The 22,123-nt window shown below is 42.3% G+C and overlaps 1 protein-coding gene across 4 annotated transcripts in view; it reads left to right on the plus strand.

Moving 5' to 3' along the window:
- The window catches only part of TAF3 (TATA-box binding protein associated factor 3), a 126,443-nt gene that overhangs the window by 55,352 nt on the left and 48,968 nt on the right, over positions 1 to 22,123 (plus strand). Inside the window, exon 1 of one of the 4 annotated variants that reach the window (XM_032473805.1) lies at positions 5,707 to 6,047. The exons of the other annotated variants lie outside the window; for them this stretch is intronic. The gene's annotated coding sequence lies outside the window, so the exon portion shown is untranslated. Of the gene's footprint in view, positions 1 to 5,706; positions 6,048 to 22,123 lie in introns of those variants that run through there. 4 annotated transcript variants of the gene reach the window in all.

Below are 22,123 nucleotides of genomic sequence, written 5' to 3' on the forward strand. Positions count from 1 at the left end.
AAGGACATGTCTCCTACGTAACCAATGAACGTGCTTAGGAAATTTAACGTTGATACAGTAGTCTTGTCCAATACTCAGTTTTCCCCAGTTTACCCCAAAACGTTATTTGTACCCCTCCATTTTTTCTAACCCTCAATTCAAGATCTAGTCAGAGATCACACACTGAATTTAATCTTTTTTGATTTTATCTTTTTATGATTGTTTCCTCATGATTAAATTCAGGTGAATACATGTTGGCCAGAATACTTCATAGGCAGTATTAATTCCTTTTCAGTGTGTTCCATCAGAGGTGTGTAATGTCAGTTTGTCTGTTTGGTGTTTTGGTAACAATGCCAGATTTTTTTCGTTGCAAAGGTAACTCCCCCCCTTTGTAATTGATGAGTATTAGGCTGGAGGGTTGTTTAAGACTAAGATTACTTAACTGAGTATTCTGTTCCTCCTCATTCAGATAGGTGATTCTTGCTTAAATCAATTACACTAATGGCGGCTGTAAATACAGATTTTCTGTTGTTTTCATGTATTTCCTCCACACTGGAATTCTTCTCTCCCTCTCCCACCTCCACCCCCTTTCAAGTTATTAGACTGGCCTCAGGACTCTTTTTTTATTCAATGTGTAATAATTCACTGTATCATTATATAGTCGGCCCTTCATATCTGTGGGTTTCACATACAGGGATTCACCCAACTGGGAATTGAGAATACGTGGGAAAAGAAATTTTAGAAAGGTCCAAAAAGAGCAAAACTTGAATTTGCTGTGCACTGTTATCAACCATTTACATAGTGTTGACCTTGTCTTAGGTATCTTAAGTAATCTGAGGTGACTTAGCGTTTACAGGAGGATGTAGGTTATGTGGGGAGGAAGTGCCATCTCGCATAAGGGACTTCTTGAGCATTGGCAGACTCCGTGGGGCTGGAGGTGGTCTTGGAACCAGCTCCCCCATGGATACCGAGGGACAACTGTATACCTTGCTACTCAGTTGTCCCCAAATTTGACCAATGAGAGCCTCTTCAAGCTGTCTTTTGACATGTCCCCATCAGTTTTTTGAGGAGTTTCTTACTTTCTGGCACATCAAGATGTTCCAGGCTCACTGCATCTCAGCCTTGGGCACAGCCATTTCTCCACAAAGCCCTTGCTTCTTTTAGTGGGGGAGGTGGTAGTCAGCAGAATTTATGGTTTTTGATAAGGTCAGGCATGTTCAACTGTATTATAAACCTGTGGCTTAATATGCTTTTATCTTGGGAATAACTTCTTACCTATAAAGCAGGGAGGTGTTATGATTCAGCTTTGAAAGTGCTTAGATGATGCAGTTTAGCACTGTATAATACAGCGTTTATGACATTAGGGTTAGTTGTGGAAGTGCGATTTTAGGAGGACTGCTAACAGTAATGATGAGAATGTTGATCTTCTCTTTTGAATTTAACCATCTTTTTCAGGCAGACAAAACTTTTTTTTAATTTAGCATGTGTTTATGCAAGAAATGTTTATCATTGGACCAGGTAGGTCCACGAGTATCGAAGTGAATAGGACCCAGATCTTGCCCTTGGGGAGCTTACAGTCTGTTAGGGGACAAGCATTCAGAGACCCATAATGTGAGGCAGCTACTGTAAGGATCACAGAGTATTTTAAGTTGCCACGGGGATTCAGAAAATAGGGGTCAGATCTGATGTAGGATATCAGAGAAGTTTCATGGTGTTTCTGGGTTAGAACAGAGTCCAGTCCTCCTGGAAGGAAGGGCCACAAAGATGGAGGTAGTGAAAATGGCTGGAAATGAGATAGAAACCCGCTTCAGGGAGCTCGTACATTGTAGGCTTAGTTTGTCTGAGTCCATCAGGCGTGAGAGCCCGCTCATTTCCGAGCGGTGGCGTCTGGACGTACGTTTCCGAGCTGGTGGGGAGACGTCAGTGGAGATGGTTTGCGCGCAGTGGAGTCTTCTGTAGCCAGGGAGGAGTGGGCCGTGCTTTACTGACACTTCGTGGTCCTGACACAAGTGAAACTGAGTCATCTTTGATCTATTTTACTTTAGTGTCTGTCTCCCCCGTTAAATTGCATGGAAATGCCACGGGAAAAGGCCTTCTCTGTCTGCTCATAATAATTGTCTGTTCTCTCCCTAGCACAGCGCCAGACGCATGGTGGGTGTGTGTTTCCTATTCGTTGAGTACTTGAATGAATCAGAAAGTGAGGGAAGGAACAAAAGAATAGGCAGGTGAACTGATTAGGCAGATAGTAGTGATGGGAAATGTTGGAATAAACTTTTATATTTAATGAAAACATCAAAGAGAGAAGGCGGGTGGAGGATGCAGGTGGTGGGCTGATCTGTCTAGTTCGCACTGTGTTGGCCTTCATGCCATGTTTAGGAAATGGGACATCGTTGCTGACGTTTCAGACTTGGGTTTTCCTGGCTTCCCTGGAATACCTGGGAGATCTGGCAACCCTGGGCTTGGCTGCTTGGCCGGAGCCGGGCAGCGCCTGGCTGTCCACCTGTGGTTGGGCTGTAACCTATTCACTGCCTCCTCCACCTCCTGTCACTCAGGGCCACTGTCGTCACTCTCACACTGTCCTTTTTTCTTGTGCTTTCCTTTTCCTTTCGGTAGAGTTAAGAAGAAAAGTGAAATATTTCTTGTATCCATGTGTCTTTTTAAAGTGGAAAAACCAAACATGAAACGCAAGGGCCACGTGTCCCCGGAGGCTGAGAGCACATTTCTTGGTGGATGTGAAGCGTGTTCTTAGTCATCAAGATGCAAGAAAGTGTCTCTACAGAAAGGATACAGCCCACGGGGCCACTTACAGAACAAACCCTGTCTTCCCCTGTGAGGCCCCTGAGGCTGACGGTCAGAGGAGGTGACAGACTGGAAGAGGAGCTGGCAGCAGAGCGTCCAGCACGTTAACAAGTGTTGCTGTCAGAGAAATGGGAGCATGGAGAGAAGCGTGTGGTTTGCGGGGAGCCAGAGATTTTGACAGAGTTTTTCCTAATTTTATCTCAAAGTATTGATTATTTTCTATTTTTTAAACAGACTCTTTTTACCTTCATATACAATGAAAATATTAGTATTCTTGTAGTCCAAATTCATTCACTTTTTTTAAACATTTTTTTCATTTTTTAAAATTTTTTGATTTATAATCATTTTACAATGTTGTGTCAAATTCCAGTGTAGAGCACAATTTTTCATACATCAACATATATATATTCATTGTCATATTTTTTTCTCTGTAAGCTACCATAAGATTTTGTATATATTTCCCCATGCTATACAGTATAATCTTGTTTATCCATTCTACAATATTGAAATCCCAGTCTATCTCTTCCCACCCCCAGCCCCTTTGAAAACCACAAGTTTGTATTCTGTGTCTGTGAGTCTATTTCTGTTTTGTATTTATGCTTTGTTTGGTTGGTTTTTTTAGATTCCACATATGAGTGATCTCATATGGTATTTTTCTTTCTCTTTCTGGCTTACTTCACTTAGAATGACGTTTTGAATTTTGTTAGAAAGAGTTCACGTAGCAAGAGGTACTTGTGTTACAGTCTATTTCTGAGCATTTTTTGTGAAGTTTACAACTCAAGGGGTAAAAATATTGCAGGGCAATAACATTACTTTAGAAACTGAAAGTTATGCAAAGATTCTGCCTTACTTGTTTCTGCTTTTAAAGATATGTGATAAATGCACCAATTTTAGGCAGAAAGTTATATTCTGAACGTTTTTGGGGGCAACTGCCAACCAGGCAAAAGGGAACTTAATAGAATGTTGTTCAGTGAATTGCATCAGGGGTCATTAAAGATGCTCCCAGGGCAGGAGCCAATGCTGTGAAAGGACTTTCCTTTGGTTCTCGAGCGCTTTACGATGCACGTGATTTTGCTTCTCTTGTCTGGTTCCTCTTTCCCCTCAACTCTCCTTTAATTTTCCCGACTGAAGTTACTGTTCCCTAGGGTCTTTGTCTTTAATTTGAATATCGGATGGTATAACATTCCTCTCAATTACTGGCACATGACCAAGAAGTAGAGCAAATAAGGTATCTGATGATGCCCAGTTTTAAGGAGAGCAGGGTTGGATTATTCAGTATCCATTCTGACAAGGCTGTCAGAAACAGGTGGTAACCACAGCTACGTGATTCTTATTCAAAGGAAAAAACCTTATGTTTTCTGACTAAGATTACCACTGTGATGCTCTCTTCTCCTTTCAGAGGTAAACTTTGAAAAAAAAAAACAGTAAAATATAGAATGATTTAGGAAGGTGGCCGTTTTGGGAAAACTTTAAGATTTCTGCTAAGTTGCTTGCTGTTAGCTTGCCCTCTGGAACCAGTGTGGCACCGGCAAAGATACCGTGTTCTTTTGTCGATCTTTTGTGGCTCTTGCCACCCCGAACCAACAGCACATTTCTTACCTAACGCTGCACATGGGAAGCCCAGCCTCTCTACCACTCTTGACTTTCTCCCGTGCATCTTGGGCTGAAATGTACATGACTGTCCTTGGGCAAACGGTGTTCCTGGCGCCACTTGGCTTGCCTGCTATAGACCTGAATAGCCTGAATAACTTTTTTAAATCTTTGCCCTATGAAACCCTAGTTCCGGTACATGCAGGGCACCACCAGGGCACACGGTAGTTCTAGAGTTAAAAGCCGAGCCAGTTGTCACATCTCCATTTACCCTGTTGTGACCTTAGCGCTTAGAGCACTCATAGACCTAGCTGTCCTTGGTGGGGTTTGTCACTGAGACTGGACTTAGGCCACAAAATTCTAACGCTAGTGAGATTGTCAACATCCAGTATTCCCCACAGCACGAGGTGCACATCCCTGCTGACAAGTGAGGTGATGTCAGGTGACAATTGCGCATTTAGGTTTATTTTTTTATATTTTAACATATACTACAAAAATAAAATGAACTCAAGGATCTGGTGATTTCATGGGTATTATTATTTAGAACAGGAGTAAAGTGGGTATGTAAGTTAAAAACTAGCTGAATTTTAAGAGAAATAAAGGGATACTGGTTCACCTGTGATGCCAATATGGTGAAATATTATAAAAGTAATACAAGTGCCAGAAGTCTGGGCAATACTGACGTAACTGAACCACAGGAAGGGAAATGAAAAGTGGAGTGGCCTTCCCAGAGCTGAGGGTCGTTTGTGGCGTAGCCGGGTTGCGCCGTAGCCATCTTCCTATTCTTTGTGTCGCCTTTTAGTCACTGGTTATACCTCGGGGGGAGATGCAGGAAGGTACCAGGACTGCCTGCTCTTTTCAGACGGCCTGTCAGCCTCCCCTCTGTGTGTCTTCATGAAAGGAACACTAGCTTTCTGTCCGCACACTTCCTACACGTTGCCGTATTCTGCTTTGCTCTGCTTTTTAAAGCAGGACCTAGAGCGCGACCAGCCTGAGCCGTGTCTGCAAAGGAGAGGCCTGGGCATGTCTTCTCTCTGCCAACTTTTTTTTTTCCAGGAGATTCAGCACGTTAATTATTTTTGTTAGTTTGGGTATGTGGGTGGTGGTTTTAGTTTTTTGTTACTTTGGGGAGCATAGAATTTTCTTAGCTCTTGGGACCTTCAATTCAGCATTGGCTTGCTTTCTCAAAGGGTTAAAAGTCCAAATCAAATTGTATTAATTCAGGGTAAGATTAAGGTGCAGTCATACAAAGGCCAAATAAGCCCCAGCTTAAGTGAGGCCAGAGTTCAGTTCCGCAGTGACCGGCGTGCTCGTCTGGGCATGCACGCCAGCTGTCTTCCCCGAAGCCCTTCAGGGACTTGGGTTCTCGCCATCGTGTTGCTGGGCCGTCCCTTAGGAGAACTGTCCACGTCTACATGGGGAAGCTGAGTTACTGCCTGCTGAGTGTCCCCGGATCCAAAGAGGCTGTTTTAACTTGGAGCTGACTCACAGGTGACATGCTGCCATTCCTGCCTGCTCAGCCCTCCTCGGTCACACGCCGTGCACAGCTTCGGGGGAGGCTGAGGAATGGAATGTCTTGCTGAACAACCACAGGTGCCCGGGAAGAAGGGGAGAACTCAGTTGTGAGGGGCAGTGAGAGCAGTGCCACGATCATCTTTTTTAATATACTTACCCCCCAGGTAAGCTTTCTCATTACAGAGCAGGTTCTGTGTCTTAGTTTGAAAGCTGCTATTATAATGATGTGGAATCATGAAAGGTTTTTGGCCAGAAGGCAAAATGGTTAGATTTATACGTTAGAAAGAACATTCTTAAGGCAGTATAGAGCTTGGATCGAAGCTGGGAAAGACTCTGGGAGGGAACTAGTACAGTAAGTTCTGTGATAATCAGAAGCTGGAGGAGACTTCAGCTGAGTCGGTGGCAGCGGGAAAAGGCAGGAGGCGATTGGTTCAGAGATATTTAGGAATTAGAAATACTCCTGATTTAGAGTGACCTACAGGACGTGCCCCATGCGCGCGCACACATGTAGGTGGCTCCCCCTCCAAGCCTTTCCACCCTGCTTTGACTCCCTGGTCCCTCTCTTCCCCGTCCCCACCCCCTCTGTAGACAAATAGACGTAGACATTTTCTTTTCAGAGCAGGTGCCCCAAACTCACGCCTTCCAGCGCCAGGCACTGATGAAATGATTAAGGAGCCTGGGGCTGGGGGCGGGACCTTTGAACCTGCGAGTGCTTTTCCTGTCGAAGGTGGGTGGCTGCGGCTTCGCCCAGCTGGTTTTCCCCAGGCAGGAACGCCAGCCCTGTGTTGCCAGGTGTTTTAGTTTTAAAAATGGAAACCAGAAGTGTCCTGATGTTTAAAATTTGGTAACTTTAAATACTTTAAATTCTAACAGTAGCCACTTCATGGGGGCGGCTGTGAAGATTCAGTGGGCTCGTAAGTGGAAGGGTCTTAGAAAAGCGCCTAACACCTTGTAAATGTCACCGGTCGCCCCCCCACCGCCGTCCCCATCCTCGTGTCCACCATCCCTCCTCGCAGTCTGCGTTACTGAGAGCTGCTGCAGAAAAGTAACACGAGGTTTTTCTCTCTGTAGCATCCTGGCTGCTCCATCCTCCCAGAGTCACAAAGCACATAATGAGACACAAGCTAGTACCAAGCATTTTTCAAGCCACAGAACCCTTTCTTTAACAAATGCTGACATGGAAACCTGATCTGTAAGAAAGATTAATTTGGATCTGCCCTGTTTGAAGTGGTTATGGGGAACTGAATAGAGCTGCGGTTCTGAAACTTCAGCTTGAGTCAGAATCACTTAGAGGGCTTATTAAGGCACAGATCTCTGGGCCCTAACCCGAGGGTTTCTGAGTCCATGGGTCTGGGATGGGCCCAAGAATTTTCATTTCTAGCAGGTTCCCAAGTGACACTGCTACTGGTGGTGGGGTTGGGTTTTTTTTTTTTTTTAAGCTTTCTGTTTGATTCTTTTATGCCCAAGTTTGAGAATGTCTGGCCGTACAAAAGTGGGGGTGGCTTACAGGACACCCGAGGGTAGAACTGTGTTCACCGCTTTCAGGATGTGACCTCCACCACTCCCTACCCCCCCAGAGCAGCTCTTGTGCTAAGTGAAAGGCCCTGATTCCACCAGAAGCTTCCCTGGCCTTCACTGTGGCGGTGTCATCGGATAAACTGCCGCATCAGTTAACAACTTAACTTCAAAAAATGATTCCAAGTAGGGACAATGAGAAGGTGGGACAACAAGCCAGTTATGTAGAAAGGCTGATGCACTGCACTTCAGGTCCATGCTTTGTGCCTGACAGCTGCAGACCCAGGGCGAAAGGGGACTACCGTGGTTTTCAACAGTCCCTCATTTGCCAGGTGCTTCACTAGGCCCCATTTAATTCCCCTAACAGGGAAAGAAGTGTCACCACAAAGTAGGTAAAGAGATCTTCATTTGCAGAGGAGGACCCAACCAGGAACTGGCAGAGGCAGGATTTGAACTCAGGTCTTTATGACACTAAAAGCTGGGCTCTTTGCACCTTGCGGTGGTAATTATTTCCCTGAGCTCTCAGGTCCACAAACCTCTTCCTTACATTGAGCACTTAACAATTTGTAAATACTGAATTTTTCCTGCTTTATTTGGCAGGAAGTATCTGATAAGAACATATTGTACAGTATGATGTGTTACATTTACTACTGCAGCATAAAAATTCCTTAATATCAGTGTAATAAAATTTGAACTTGACTTTATGTATGATAATCGAGTACAATTAGGAGAAAAATTCTTAAATGATTTTTATAAGAAACAACATGGTGTAGTGGGGAAAAGAGCAACGATTTGGGATACTTTTGTTCTGGGACTAATTAATTTTTTAAGTCTAGTAACTTCAGTCGATCTGGATTTCATCTATAGAATTAAGACCAAATGACCTAACTCTTCCAGGTGTGAAAGCCATGGTTTTCTTATACTTCTGGAAATACACAGTAATTCTGAAGGTCGAGTCTCTTCAGGTTTCATTGGGAGCTGGCAGGTCCACCAGTCAGAGACTTGGGCCAACTGTGGAGTTAACACACACAGATCAGTTAATTTTTCCCCTAGTCCACATCTAACCCAGCAGTTACTTGCCAGTGGCCTGATCTGCCAGCCCAGGTCCTCCGAGCGGCGGATGTGCTCTCTGGGGAGGGAACTCCATCCAGGTGCTTTTCTGTTTCTTTTTGAATTGGACCTTGGAATGCCCTCTGCTAGTTATTGAAACGTGTTAGGTTTTTAGATGGAAATGAATTGAGAGTAAATAACAGGTTTCTTTTGAATGTGGCGTACAGGCGAGAAAGTCACACAGCAGCTGCCTGGGCTGTTTGTCCCTGTTGCTCCAGGCCATACCTGCTATCCTTTTTTGATCTCTGTCCCTCAGAAATAATAGAAAGAGAGAAATCAGAAGCAGGCTCCCCCACTTCTAAAAGGCCGCCAGCCCAGTTATGCCATAGTGTTTTAAGATTGGTGTATAAATCCTTTTCAATGAGGAACTCAGCACCCGAGTTACAAACCTATGTGTGTAAGTGCGTCTTCTCCATCTTCATGGTAGCAAGTAGTCTCTCTTGCCTCAGGACACACACTGCGTGCCACGGACACTCTTCCACCCTGTCTTCAAATCGTGCCACTGACCAATCGTGACAGTACTAAAAGTGGGACAACCAGACATTTGTGACTCTCGTGGGACACAAAAGAGGCACCCTGCATCACCCATGAGGTGTTCTTGCCAAACAAAATGAGCTTGAGTGTGATCAAGACTTCAGATCCAGCTCCCTGCTTATAGGAAAACCAGCGGACCGAGGGGAGCAAGTGAAGCCGTGAGGTGGAAAGCAAGTAAACCCGGGGCAGGATCGCTAGTCCCCAGAACAAACGAGCCAGCAAATAAACAGTGTGAAAAAGGAGAGGGGGGCCAACTACTGTTGCTCAAAAGAGGCTGTGTGGCACAGGAAGTAATTGCAGTGTGTGGTCCTCTGTTAGATGCTGATTCAAAGAAACCAACCACGGAAACACTTTTGCAGTTTTTGAGGAAATCTGAATATGAACTAGGTCTTTAAATTCTTATTAATTTTGCAGGGCATGATGATGGCAGTGTGGTTATACCTATTTTTAAAATGTCTTTTCTATTAGAGATACCCATGGAAGTATTTACTGATGAAATAGTAAAATGTCTGAGATTTGTGTTAAAATACATGGTAGGGGGAGAGAAGAGGTAAAATTCACCGTTTGTTCCTCATCCTTCGGGTCTTGGTTTCTGTTACCTCTTTGGGGATCTTTGGCCAAAGCAGGTGTTTGCCCCATCCCGTTAATTTCAGTCATTACGTAATCACAGCATTTATCATATGCTGAGTTTATGCCTCTTTGTTGTCTCCCTGACTATAGACGCTGGAAGGGCAGGGACCATCTCTGGTTCACCGCCGTGTGCTCGGAACCTGGAGCACTGTATGGGGGACACTTGGTAGGCAGTCAGTAAATATATGGCAAAAGAATAAATGAAAGAAACTCTGGTTTCATGTTTGCATTTGAGTGTTTCCAGATGTGGACTGGCGCTGTGAAGTGGTTATCGTTGTTGTAAACAACGCCGCATCTTACCTTTCCTCGGTGGCGGTGGGGTGGGGACCGTAAGTCTTGCCTGAGCTTTTGTACTTGAGAACTCAAGTATGAGATACATATGGGCATCTTAAATAGTTTCTTTACTAGTGGGTACTTTGTTGTTAATACTGAAGGTAGAGTAAACATTTTACGGTTAAATCATTGACTCACGAATCCTCTCCATCTGTGCAATAAACATACCTTCACAGCATGTACCTGCCCTGCCTGTGTGAGCATCCTGTGCTTTCCCTGCCCCTCCTGAACGGCTTTTATGAAAACCCCGGTGCTCTTGCCTCTGCTCTCGCTTTCTCACAGAAGTGTGGAATTCTTGTCAGAGTTTAGGATGAGGACCTTTTAGGCTCCTAAAGAACCATGTCATCCTAAGTTTATTAATGCCGTGTAGCTTTTAAAGCCCCAGTCTCGTTAAGAGTCTAAACGGTCTATTGTATCTATTGCGTCAAAGTGAGTGAATGGTTTGTAAATTCTTTCAGCGTAACTCTGTCACTTAACCCCAAAGTGTTTAGGTTGGATGCTACCCAGTAGTTCCTTGTTAAACTACTACACAAAATAGAGCCTTGCTTGCAGTTAGCTAGACAGTTTCCTTTGTTAATGGATTATTATGTCTTCGCCGTGATCTTCTTCAGGTAGTTAATGTAGGAATTCCTGTTTTGACCGTGTTTTTAAGTTGCGTACACACATAGAAACTAAAGTATGGGCTATTCAAAAAGTTTTTAAAAGTTTTTTGTTATGGAAAGTTCCAATCATATACAGAAGTAAAATAGTGTAATTAACTTCATGGGACCATCTGTCAGCTTCAGCCCATCAGCTTCATATGTGGATCTTAGCTAGAAAATGTGATAAATGTAAGAAGTCAATTAATTTTAAGAGTTTAAGAACTGAATTAATTCTAAGAAGGTCAGTATATCTGTTGCTATGCATACTGCATCTGTCTCAATGTCAGCAGAGTTTGTTTTGATAACCAACACCTATCACACAATTTTCTGTGGAACATAACCTCCAGGATAGCTGAGCTTGTAAAAGGCACGTCTTTCATATCAGGTGAGATTTTAAAGTATGCAAATTTAATTTGTAGGCCACACCCCAGGTTAAATATTAGCAAAGCAACCTTTTTAAAACTTAGTTTTATGTTTGTGTTAATAAATCTGACGGGGATGATGGGCATGTCCGGTAAGATGTCAGTCTTGGTTTCCTCTGAGGCAGGTGCTTGTCTGCTCTAGGCCCCTACTGGGGGCGGTCCCTTCCCTTCTGCAGTTCGTGGCAGTGTTGAGCCCTGGGGTTGGGGCAGCCCCACCAAGACCTCAGTCATCCTTGCTTCCATCTTGCAGAGTGCGCTGTCCTAGTGTCCTTGGATTAATTGTACATATAAGCGAGTGTGTGGCGTCCGTATTGCAGGCATTTAAGGTTTAGAGATAATATGTATATATAGAGAGCCCCAGGAGGGTCTGGGGTTATGGGAGGTACTTAATGACACCCCCTGTACATACACAGAAAACTCTTTTATGTTTCCAGCCCTTACATGTGGTAATAGTTTATTCATTTGTTGACATTATCCTAAATATATATGTAAAATGCTTGGGCCATTTGTTGGTTTTCTCCCCCACTGATGAATGCTGTGGGTGAATTGTGTGACCCCAGTCTTTGTTTATAATGTTGACGTTTTCATGCTGTCCAGTTTGTTCTGAGATACAAACGATAAAATGTATTTCTAGCCATCTTATCCCAAATAAAGTCATACTGATTTTTGTGTAGCAGATAATGAAATAGAAAATAATCTCCGGGTGTCTATTCTGTATGATTCACAGGAAGAGTTTCGGAAGAACAGTTGTGCATTTGTGCAGTATGAACGCCTGATCTTGCTCCCTTGATGTAAACTGGCATTTTTGAAGTCAGAATGGAGATAAAAACCACAGTTAATTGTCTTCCTTTAACATGATGTGGCTAACCCTGAACAGCTTCTTCATATGCGGGTAAACCAGTTTTGAAATAAAGCTTACCTTTTTACCCAGATATTGTAAGGAAACTTGGTAGCAGTGAAATAGAATGAAACTGTTTTTGTCAATTTAGAAAGTTAATAATTTTGTTAACACTGATTTATACTGTAGCTAAAAAGCTCTTGGTAGTTTCCCAAATCTTAAAACTAGCTGACCTTGCATTTGAACCCAGCTGTAATGTAAACATTTTCTTGAGATGGCAAGAGCTTGGGCCAGACAGTCTGGAGGACATTAGTGGTTCTGTTTGAGGGAAGTTGGAAACCCAAGATAATTCTCGGGAGCTCTTTTTTAGGTCAGAAGCTGTCTTAGACATTGTATGTTTCTTAATTCCTTCTTGGTCTTGTTAATAATGTGTACTACTTCTCTTGGAAATCTAATTAGTAGAAGACATAAGTAACTTTAGAGCAGGACATAAGAGTAGTTTTATTTGGTAGTTTTTCTATCCTTTCCACATTATTTAGTTGCTAAAAAGTGTAGTACAGTATTCAGGCTCCTGAGCATGAAGTCTCTGCCCTACTGCCTTTAAAAATTCTTGCTTCTTAGTATTCTATGACTTACCCGAAATATTTTGTTCAAAACTAAGTCCTATGTCAACTCCCTTTGACACCTTCCCCCTTTTATAAAACTTTCTGAGATGTACTGAGCACTGGTTTTCCAACTTCAGGACATCACTCATTAATGACTGTAAAATCAGCTTAGTGAGTTGAAATCTGCATTTAAAAAAAATTAAATAGAATTCGTCACTCACAGCGAGGGGAGGTACTGTCCCGTGGCACTCTCATTGTACTTACGCATAGATCTGTGTGTGTGTTTATGTATAAGCATAAAAATATGAACTACTTTTTTACTGTGGGTCGCTGTCAAACGTGAAACCTGACTGCAGAGAATATTTCAGGGAAAGGTTCTGTAGCCTTCCTTGCAAGTCTACATTTAAAAAATTTGAGTTTTCCGCTGTATCTCTGATACTATTGTTAGCTGAATATTTAAGAAGCTCAAAAGAGTAAAGTTTTCTGTTTTTTTTGAAAAAAAACAGCTTTACTTTCTAATTCTAGACATTATCATATGGTCAAACGCTGAAATGCCAGAGCTAAGCAAAAACCATGCTTCTCTTAATTCAAGAAACATTTATTAAGGCTCTTATGCCAGATAATAGACATAGTATATAAGGTACAGTTTTCGATCTCCAAGAAATCACAATCAAAATTTCTCAGGCCCATATTGAAATATATATGTGTTCATATTTGTTTTATTTATTTTTTTAATGACAACCTGTTGGGGGAGGGTGTAGCTCAGTGGTAGAGCATGTGCTCAGCATGCAAAAGGTCCTGCATTCAATCCCAGTCCCTCCATTAAAACAAACAAACAAGCAAGCAAGCAAGCAAGCAAACAAATCTAACCCCCCCCCAAAATGGTGACTTGTTAGTAAATTCAACTTTTCAGCATTCAAACTCAGGGGAATTTTTTAAAGGAATATTTGCTCCTGGAATCTTGTCAGATTTCTCAAGGCTGTATAGTTGAGTACTTCCTCCTACTTGAATTTTTTCTGCTTATTAAATAAACTATCATTGAACTAAAGTTAGTTGTTAGAAGGGTTTGGACTAGGTTTGTACTGGGGTCCTAATACGGTGGATGTCTTTATTGCTTTTTCTGGAGTCGGGGGGGACCAGTTTGTGAAGTTTAAACTTGTGTGATTTTTCCATTATGATATTTTTGCTATTTAATCTCATCCCTTAATTTCTCCAGACCTCCCTTTCCTCTTCTGTAGAGCATAGATGATAATCATCCTACTCCAAATATCAAACAGATGCCTCAATATCTAATTTAAAATAATCTAATACTCAGATCCCCCAGATATTACAAATGACAGTGTGCTGATTAGGAACATGGGCATGGTGTTTTTATGTTAAGTGCCTTTTGGATAAAAGTACAACGTAACTGATAATAAGTGAGCCTGGCAATTAAGACTTGATTGTTGACTCAAAACAACTGTACTCTGTCCTCACTTAAACAGTCGGTTTTTAAAGCAGATCCTGGCAATCCCTTGATCACGGACTATGACTTACTTATTAATGTTTCCGTGTGTATTTTGACTGTTTACAGCCAGTTTTACACACCGGAACATATAAAAGGTGTTCTATTTTAAAGCTGTGTTACAGAATAATAATGCTCCTCCCTGAAACATTAAGAAATCACTAGCTCATTTTATCTCAGCCATATATCACTTTAGAGAAAATAAAAGCAGATTATAGTGCATAATTGGAGCAGTGTCTTGGTCTGTCATAAATAATAGCTTTATTAGAAAACTTGTATCTCCTGCCTTACACGTTTAAACCACTTAGTAGCATTAGGTTCTTTGAGTACGCGTAAGTCTTCTACATAAGATTTCCGGCCAGCCTACCAAACTGTTAATTTCCTCATACTATCTTTATTAAAAATTTTTTCTTTCTATATGCGTAAACCCACATCGTTAAAGTGAGCAGCTATATTTAAATCCTATTATGATTATGACCGAAATATCCAGTAGCGAAACAGTTCAAGTTGAAGACTGACATTTTATACCCTTGCGTCATGGTACGTGAACAAAAATGCTCATAGGAGCAGAATATCAGATGTAATCGAAAACTGCTTTGTGTCTTCAGCAATAATATATAGTTTATGTGTCTGCTGATTAACCTTTCTGTGATATGTTTTGTGTTTGTGTGTGTCATGAAGATGGGCCCTTGTGTTCTGGTGGGGGGGCTTTTTTATTATCTGTAATCTGTAATATTACTTGCATGAAAACTAATGCTGAGTTTTATTTTTCCAGGGTTTATCGCATCTTTATGTTTAAAACAGTCATAAGGAGCTTAATTATTTTTTCTGGCTTTATTTTTTGAAGTTAGTATTGCTGTGTTTGCTGTATTCAAAAAAAGAAGTCTTTTTTTTTTTTCCTTCCTACTCTGGTTGTCCCATTAGTCTCCAGTTGCTTTGCTGTTCATCCTAAATTAAATACAGTAGTTGATGCATGATGATAATTCTTTTAAAAAGAGTACCTTTCTGCTTTAAATATAAACAATCTTTTGATTCACTATACGAATACTACTGTAGTTGATAGTCCATTGTATTTGAATAAATGGGGAAAGAATTAAATTTTTGCACACATGATTGACTCTATACAGAAACCAAGGTTAGATATCTTGAATAAGAAATTTCTAGAGCTAACGTTTGATGTGAAATAATAATGGGGCTGTTTATTTTCATTTTGAAATTAAAGGAGCATTCCAAGGTATAAAGTATATTGCGTACTTGAATTTTTATAAAATTTGATAGAAACAGAAAAACCAAGACAACCGAACTATGCAGTTCACAGTATTTAAGCTGTCATTTCATTTAGAAAATGCTTTTTGAGCATCCTCATGCCAGTAGAAGGAAACCTTCAACCGTTTTACTGTCCACCTTAGTAAGTCTGAGTGTATCATTCTCAGACAGCGTTTATTAGTTACTGTTTTGTACTTGGTTTCAGGGTATTTGAGAGGCGAGGAGAAACAGAAAGCCAAAGATAGCTTTTCTGGTAGAGTCCGCGAAGTTTGTTTCATATTGTGCTAACTTGATGAGAAAATATATTCGTATAAAAACACTGAAGAAAGTGACAGTTCTGTGCTGGCATGTTCTGGTTTTTAGGTTCCTCAGCGCAGTCTGAGCATTTTGTCCTGTCAGGTAGCTGGTCTGGCTTAGTACCTGTGCTTTGTTTATCATTTAAGAGTTTGAAATCCCCTGTGAGCCCTGCTTGTTAAGTCTAGCGACCTGCCCGTCAGATAGTAACGGACATGGAAGTCAGGCAAGGGGGTCATGTACGCGTCTTCATGGGAATACGTCTACCGTCTTCTCTGTAACCTTTTTCAACACCAAACTCGTTGCTTTTGGTAGAAGTTAAGAGTTCACTCTTTTGGTGGTGACCCTATAAGTGATCGAGTGTTCTTTAAAAATCCGTTCTTTTTTTTTTTTCTTTCTAAATACTCATAACAGTAAATAAAAATTGGAACGCAGAAGAGAAAAGCACCCGTCCCTCATGACCCCACTGCGACTATCTGCACTTTGGCGGGGGGTGGGCAGAGGAAAGAAATCGATTTTAAAACGTCCAAGAAAAGTACTGGTTCTCTACTGGTCACATTAGTTTCATTCTATCAAAGAACACGAGTATGTCCAATCTCCTCTGAAAGATAAGCTATTCAGAAATTACAGGTTGCTAAAGATTCTGCTTTTTGAGTAATCATGTCAGCTTAGTTTCCTGATGCCTCATCTTACTACTGTTTCACTCAGACTACATAAAGAATTGTTTCAAAATTCATTTGTCTGAATGTGTCAGGTACCAAATTTTACCCCTGAGGAGGCCACCGAGATAGTAACTAACACTGGCAACCTAACATGCTTCCGGTGAACCTTGGGGTGAAGCTCCTCTTGCTTTTGGTTAGTTTTAAGCTTCATAAATGTATAACTGGTTGAACTTTCCAGCACGTGTGTGTATGGTGATCCCCTTGGTTGCAGGCCGGACACGGTGCCGCACGTCTCCTCAGCTTAGACATTTCATCTTGCACCTTGGAGTCCTTGTAAAGTAACAAGTAAATGTGTCTGAATGTATTTTGACATGATGACATTGGCGTATGGAGCCTGGCTTCTTTTACAAATATGGAGTCATTCTTGTCTGACTCATTTCGTATTATGTCATTATGAATAATAGTTGTGATAGCAAAACACAAACAGTTGTCTTCGAAAACCAAGATTTCTCACCATCTTAGCCCCTTGGTTAATTTAATTGAAGGCTATCCTGAGTTTACAAAATCATTAAAACTGTTAAATAATGCCTTCTACAGTTACATATAAAATTTTGCTTAAAATTTTTTGTTGTTTATAAATACTGAAAATCTCTGATCTTAAAAAAAACAGAAGTAAGTAATATAGGTGTCCGTTTGACTTAAGAAATTGGTTGTTCTATGGAAATAACTTCTTAAATAAACCAACCAGATCAACTATAGATGTTACTGATCTAAATGAGAAGGGGAGATTTAACTGAAAGACATTCTTCATGTGATCTGAACAGTTTTACAGTATCTCCTCTCTTTACCTGTGAGCACGCAGAAGCTGGGGGCTCATCCTCAGTTCATGAGGTAGAGTGGGAGTCGCTGAGAGATTTCAATCCCAAGAGCTAGCTTTTAGGACGATTAAACCAGCAGACTTACCGTTGATTCTCGTTTTCCCTGCTCAGCAGAGCTCACTGACAAGTTGAAGTCCTTCTCTCCATGTCCAGGACCTCTTGACATTGACTAGATATGCAATAAATGTTTGTTGAACTAAAGTTTAAAGTTTAAAAACAAGAGAATTTCAAGAAAAAGGAAGAGTGGTCGGCATTCTCTACCCTCTAGAGGTCAGGCAGAATGAGGATTATTTGTGATGAGAAATGAGGAAGCTACGAGGGTCCGAGGGAAAGCATTTCAGGTGAATGGTTGGGGCACTCAGACGGGTAAGAGTGTAAGAGTTAAGTGAGTGGCAAAGTGGAAACGATCAAGTGAAAAGTTACTCTTTGGAGCAATTTGACAAAGGACTTCTCTGCCCTTGCCTCACTGTACTAAGTTTCACATGTGTCTTTGCTGCTAGACTGACTTTCTTGGGGCTGGGAAATACCTTTCCCACTGACTGTTGCATTAGGTCTAGAAAACGTCAAGTTCTCAAGGAGTCATGAATAAATAAAAGGACAATTAACTTGAGTTGGGTAGTGGCGTTGAGCAAAAGTAAAAGTTTGTAATAGCTGGATTTTTAAGATCTTGGGTGTTTTGTAATAGAGAAGCCTCGAACACATTTGTAAGCAGTGGAGGAGAAAGAACCAGTATGTGTCGGAGCTGGCACTATGTTCCTACTTTCTTAAGTAACATTTCATGTTAGAACATCTTTGGTCTTTAATAGGTCCATTTCAGTTACTTGTCATTCCCCACCGGGGGTGTCGAGTCGAGTACAGCTTCAAGGAATCGAGAGTAGCTGTTCTGAGGTCAGTTTCCTCCCAAATGGGGTGTGTCGTATGGTTCCACTTCAGTTATATTTCACAGGGTGACAGCTTGACATTTTTATTGAGTTCTAATATGTTCTATCAGTTATGTTCTTATAACTCGTAATTCTGATCTGGACGAAATCTCTCTGTGAGAGTCCGGAGAAAGGAGAGTTAGTCTCCCAGACATCCGTGGTGATACATAAATTGTCTTTTATAGCAGGGCTTCCCCTATAGAATGGGTCTATAAATACCGCTTATCTGGAAAGATGCTTAAGGTAAATACTTTATTATCAAATATATTTTTAATCCATTTGCTTTAATTAAGTTTCGCTGGCATATTTATAGGGCTTGTCTCCGGTAGTTCAGAGACTTCTTTCAGCAGAAAATTATAATAATTTTTTTCCAGCCAGAAACATTTTAAATGTCTTTCCGTTCCTGTGTGCCGTCGCTTCATGTAGGTAGCAGTCCTGCAGGTAACAGTTCTTGTGGATGCGCCTGTAGAGCCATGAGCTCTGCCTTTCTTTAGATGAGCGGAGCTCCAGAGAGAGTGTTGGGGGATCTAACCAAATCCTAGGTCATTGTCGACTGGGAAGATCCAGGGACAGGTCTGTCTCAGACTTTCCAGGGTGGGGTGGGGGGTTGCAAACACAGACCCCTAGAGGAGCTGGGGGTATGGTCAGAGAGAGACTGGTAGGTGCGTCTCAAGTGGGCAGCTCACTCCACCCCAGTGGACTGTACCCTCGTGGGAACATGGCAGTAGAATTCTAGATCTTTTGATGTCTTAGTAAAGCCAGGAAATTTAGATTTTTTTTTTTAATTTCCGGATTCTTGAATCTTGGCAGCTAGCTAAAAATGTTTAAAAAACATTATGCACCCGCTCCTGCCCTCAGACCACCCCCTACACACACCAAAAAAAAAAAAGACACAGACCTTTGGGTTGCCTGCTGATCTTTTGCTTTTAACAGGACTGTGACCACCCATCACGAACTCCACCCCCTGGTTCAAGCCACAGTCACCTCTCTCCTGGGCCAGGGCAGTTGCCTCCCAACCTCTCTGTGCCCACATTTGCTCCCCCAAAGTCTGTTCCCAATACCACAGTTCTTGTGATTCTGCTGAGTTTACACCTAAGCTGGGTCTTGTCTTTCCTTTTTGCTCCACAAGACTGCCGAGCACACCACTCGGACTCTGAGCTATGGCTCTTGAAGGTGCCTTGAACAAAAAAAGTCTCAGATGTCAGGCCCATCCCTGGGATCTTCTTCTGGACCGTGCCACACATGCAGGCTTCCTGGTGGCTCTCAGATGCCCTCAGTGAGCTGGAGAGAGGGAGGGAGGGAGGGACTGTCCGCTTTGCTGCACAAGTCTCACTTCCGGAACCCAGTGATTTCTAAAGGGGCGAAAAACGAGAAGAAAGGTATGTACGGAACATCAGAATAAAGCGTCGACTAAACAGAAGCAGAAGAAAAGGGGCTGATAAGGAAGGTAAAGAAAAGGTGGAGAGAATTCAGATGTCTTCCCTCAGACAAAGGAGAGAAAGAAAGTCTGCGAGGGAGGAGACTGAGCAGAGCCCCAGGATGAACAGCCTGAAATGCAAAAATTATTTTGTCACACACACAAGCTGCCACTTAATGTCCCTTCTAAAGTGCTTGAATGAACCATCTTGAAGGTATCGCTTACTCAGCAAATAAGATCTCTCTGACTAGTTAATGTTTATTGAATGCCTAGAAATACTTAAAGCATTTTTACAGAAAAGACATTTCCCCTGCCTGTGGGCTTGCCATATAAAACAGGCAGTTTGAAAGAGAAGAAAATAATAAATATGTAGTAGAAGGCAATAAAGTCGGCTGAAAATTGATGGAGTATCTTTCTTTCTTCTATTTCTCTCTCTCTCTGTCCCTGGAGGAAAACTGAAGGAGCTCATTCACGGAAGAGAGGGCTGAATGAGGGTTTTTCTGAATCCTTAAGATGTGTACTAAGCTTCTTCTTTAAAAAAAAAAAAAGTCTTCTGTAATAAGGAGGTCATTGAGTGCTTAAATGTTCCCCACTGGAGGCGGTGTGGATGGTTGCAGGGTCAAGTGCAGGGCTGTGACAGCCACTGAAGATTTTTAAGCAGAAGAGTAGACGTGATCAATGTCTGTGATTTCAAAGGATGATTCTGACGGCAAAGTCAGTGATGGATTGGAAGTAGCAAGAAATTAGAAACCGGAAACCCAGCGAGTGTTCCATTTTAATAATCCAGGCAAGAGATAAAAAAGGTCTAGGCAGAAGCATTCATTATACCAGCTGCCTTTTATTGGACCCTTTGTACCAGGTGCCACACCAGGTGCTTTGGTGACTTGAGCTGTGTCCTTGCACCAGCCCTGTGAGATAGGTGTTAATGGCATCATCCCCGTTTTACAGATGCGGCCAGGAGACCTCCCCAACTTCACACAGCTAGCAGGTGGTGACGGCGGGACTTGAAGTCGAGGCGTCTGCCTCCCAAGCCCTCACCCTTCACCACTGCTTTCTAGCAACTGGCCGAGGACTGGGGCAAAGTCAGCTAATTTGAGAAGTGGGCATCCGAGTAGGGGACTTAAAAATCTGATCTGTGTGGAACCGGGTGCACTGCTCCTCAGGCGACCACGGAGTGTGTTCTGGAGCAGCAAGCTTCTGGGTAACTCTGCCCACAGCACCGCATGGTGAGTGCGTCACCCCCCGCAGGCCGTTAGCAAGTGTTCACTCCTCCTTGGATTTTCCCCTTTCTGTGTAGACTCTGATCTGCCTGCAGCTGTTTCTCTTAACCACACACCGTTGGTCACACAGTCAGTCTTTTTCTTCCTTCTCCTCCATTACCTCTGGGTCCGTCCCTCAAACACGCCTGGTCTCCAGCCTGACTTGTCCCGATGGAGTTCTAGACCCGCACACCCAGCACGTGGCCACCAGCCCGGGGTCCGTGGAGCCCTGGGATGTGCCTCCTCTGGCTGAGGGCCTGAATTCGTCATTTTATGTAGTTTCACTTAATTTAAATTTAAAAACTGATCATTTACTCATTATTGGAAATTTTCTAAGAAAGTTTGGAACAACTCAGGCACGTGGATGTACTTTTTCAACTGTAAATTTTATGCAGTCCACATTCAGATCAAGTATTTCCGATGAAAATTTAGCCTCTGAATTGATATGTTCAGTAGGTGTGAAATACACCTGATTTTGAAAGCTTGGTACAAAACCAAACTGAAATGCTTCATTAATAGTTATTTTCACACTGATCACCTATTGGAATAATATTTTTGATATATTGAGTTAAATAAAATAATTACTAAAAATAGTTTTCACCTGTTCTTTTTAACATTTAATGTGGCTACTGAATAGTCTTAAATTCTGTTGTGTGGCTCACATCCTATTTCTGTCAGATGGTGCCGCTCTTACTATTGGTTTCTGAGATGTCTGTTGATTATTATTATTACTGCAGACTACCTCATTTTAAATGATATGTTTGTTTCTCAATTTTTGACTTTCCCGTGGGTGAGCATTTTGAGGGTCTTTTACTGGAGCCCTTGGCACCTGGTGCCCAGCACACAGTAGGTGCTCAACAAACACGCCTGAACGGAAGGCTCCCTTTGGCCGACCTTTTCCACGTGCTTCCAAACCTCACTCCACTCTCCACTGCCCCTGCCAATGCCACGCTAGCTGCCGGGGCAGTGGATCTGGGAGCCGCCAAACTTGGACACTGCCAGACACAAACTTAATGTGGCCACGAAGAATAAATACTTGCCAATTTTCTCTGAGCTCAAAGGTTGCAGATGGTAGGTGCTCAGTAAGTATGAAATGCACGATCTGTGCCCCTTGGCTTTGTTTCTGATGCCAACTGGAGTTCTAGGAGGAGCTGAAGTTAAGGAAAACCAGTGCTGTGGGTTTCCAGCTTTCCATTAGGAGGCAGTTTCTAGTAAATTTGAAAATTTTATTAATTTTATTATTACTTTTTGCAGGGGGGAGGGAGGTAGTTAGGCTTATTTATTTATTTAACGGTGGTGCTGGGGATGGAGCCCAGGACCTCGTGCATGCTGAGCATGCGCTCTAGCACTTGAGCTGTACCCTCCCCCCAATTTCTAGTAAATTCGGAATCCCTGTCTCTGTCATTTCTGTC

This window comes from Camelus ferus, chromosome 35 (genome assembly GCF_009834535.1).
Source record: "Camelus ferus isolate YT-003-E chromosome 35, BCGSAC_Cfer_1.0, whole genome shotgun sequence".
Lineage (NCBI taxonomy): Eukaryota > Metazoa > Chordata > Mammalia > Artiodactyla > Camelidae > Camelus > Camelus ferus.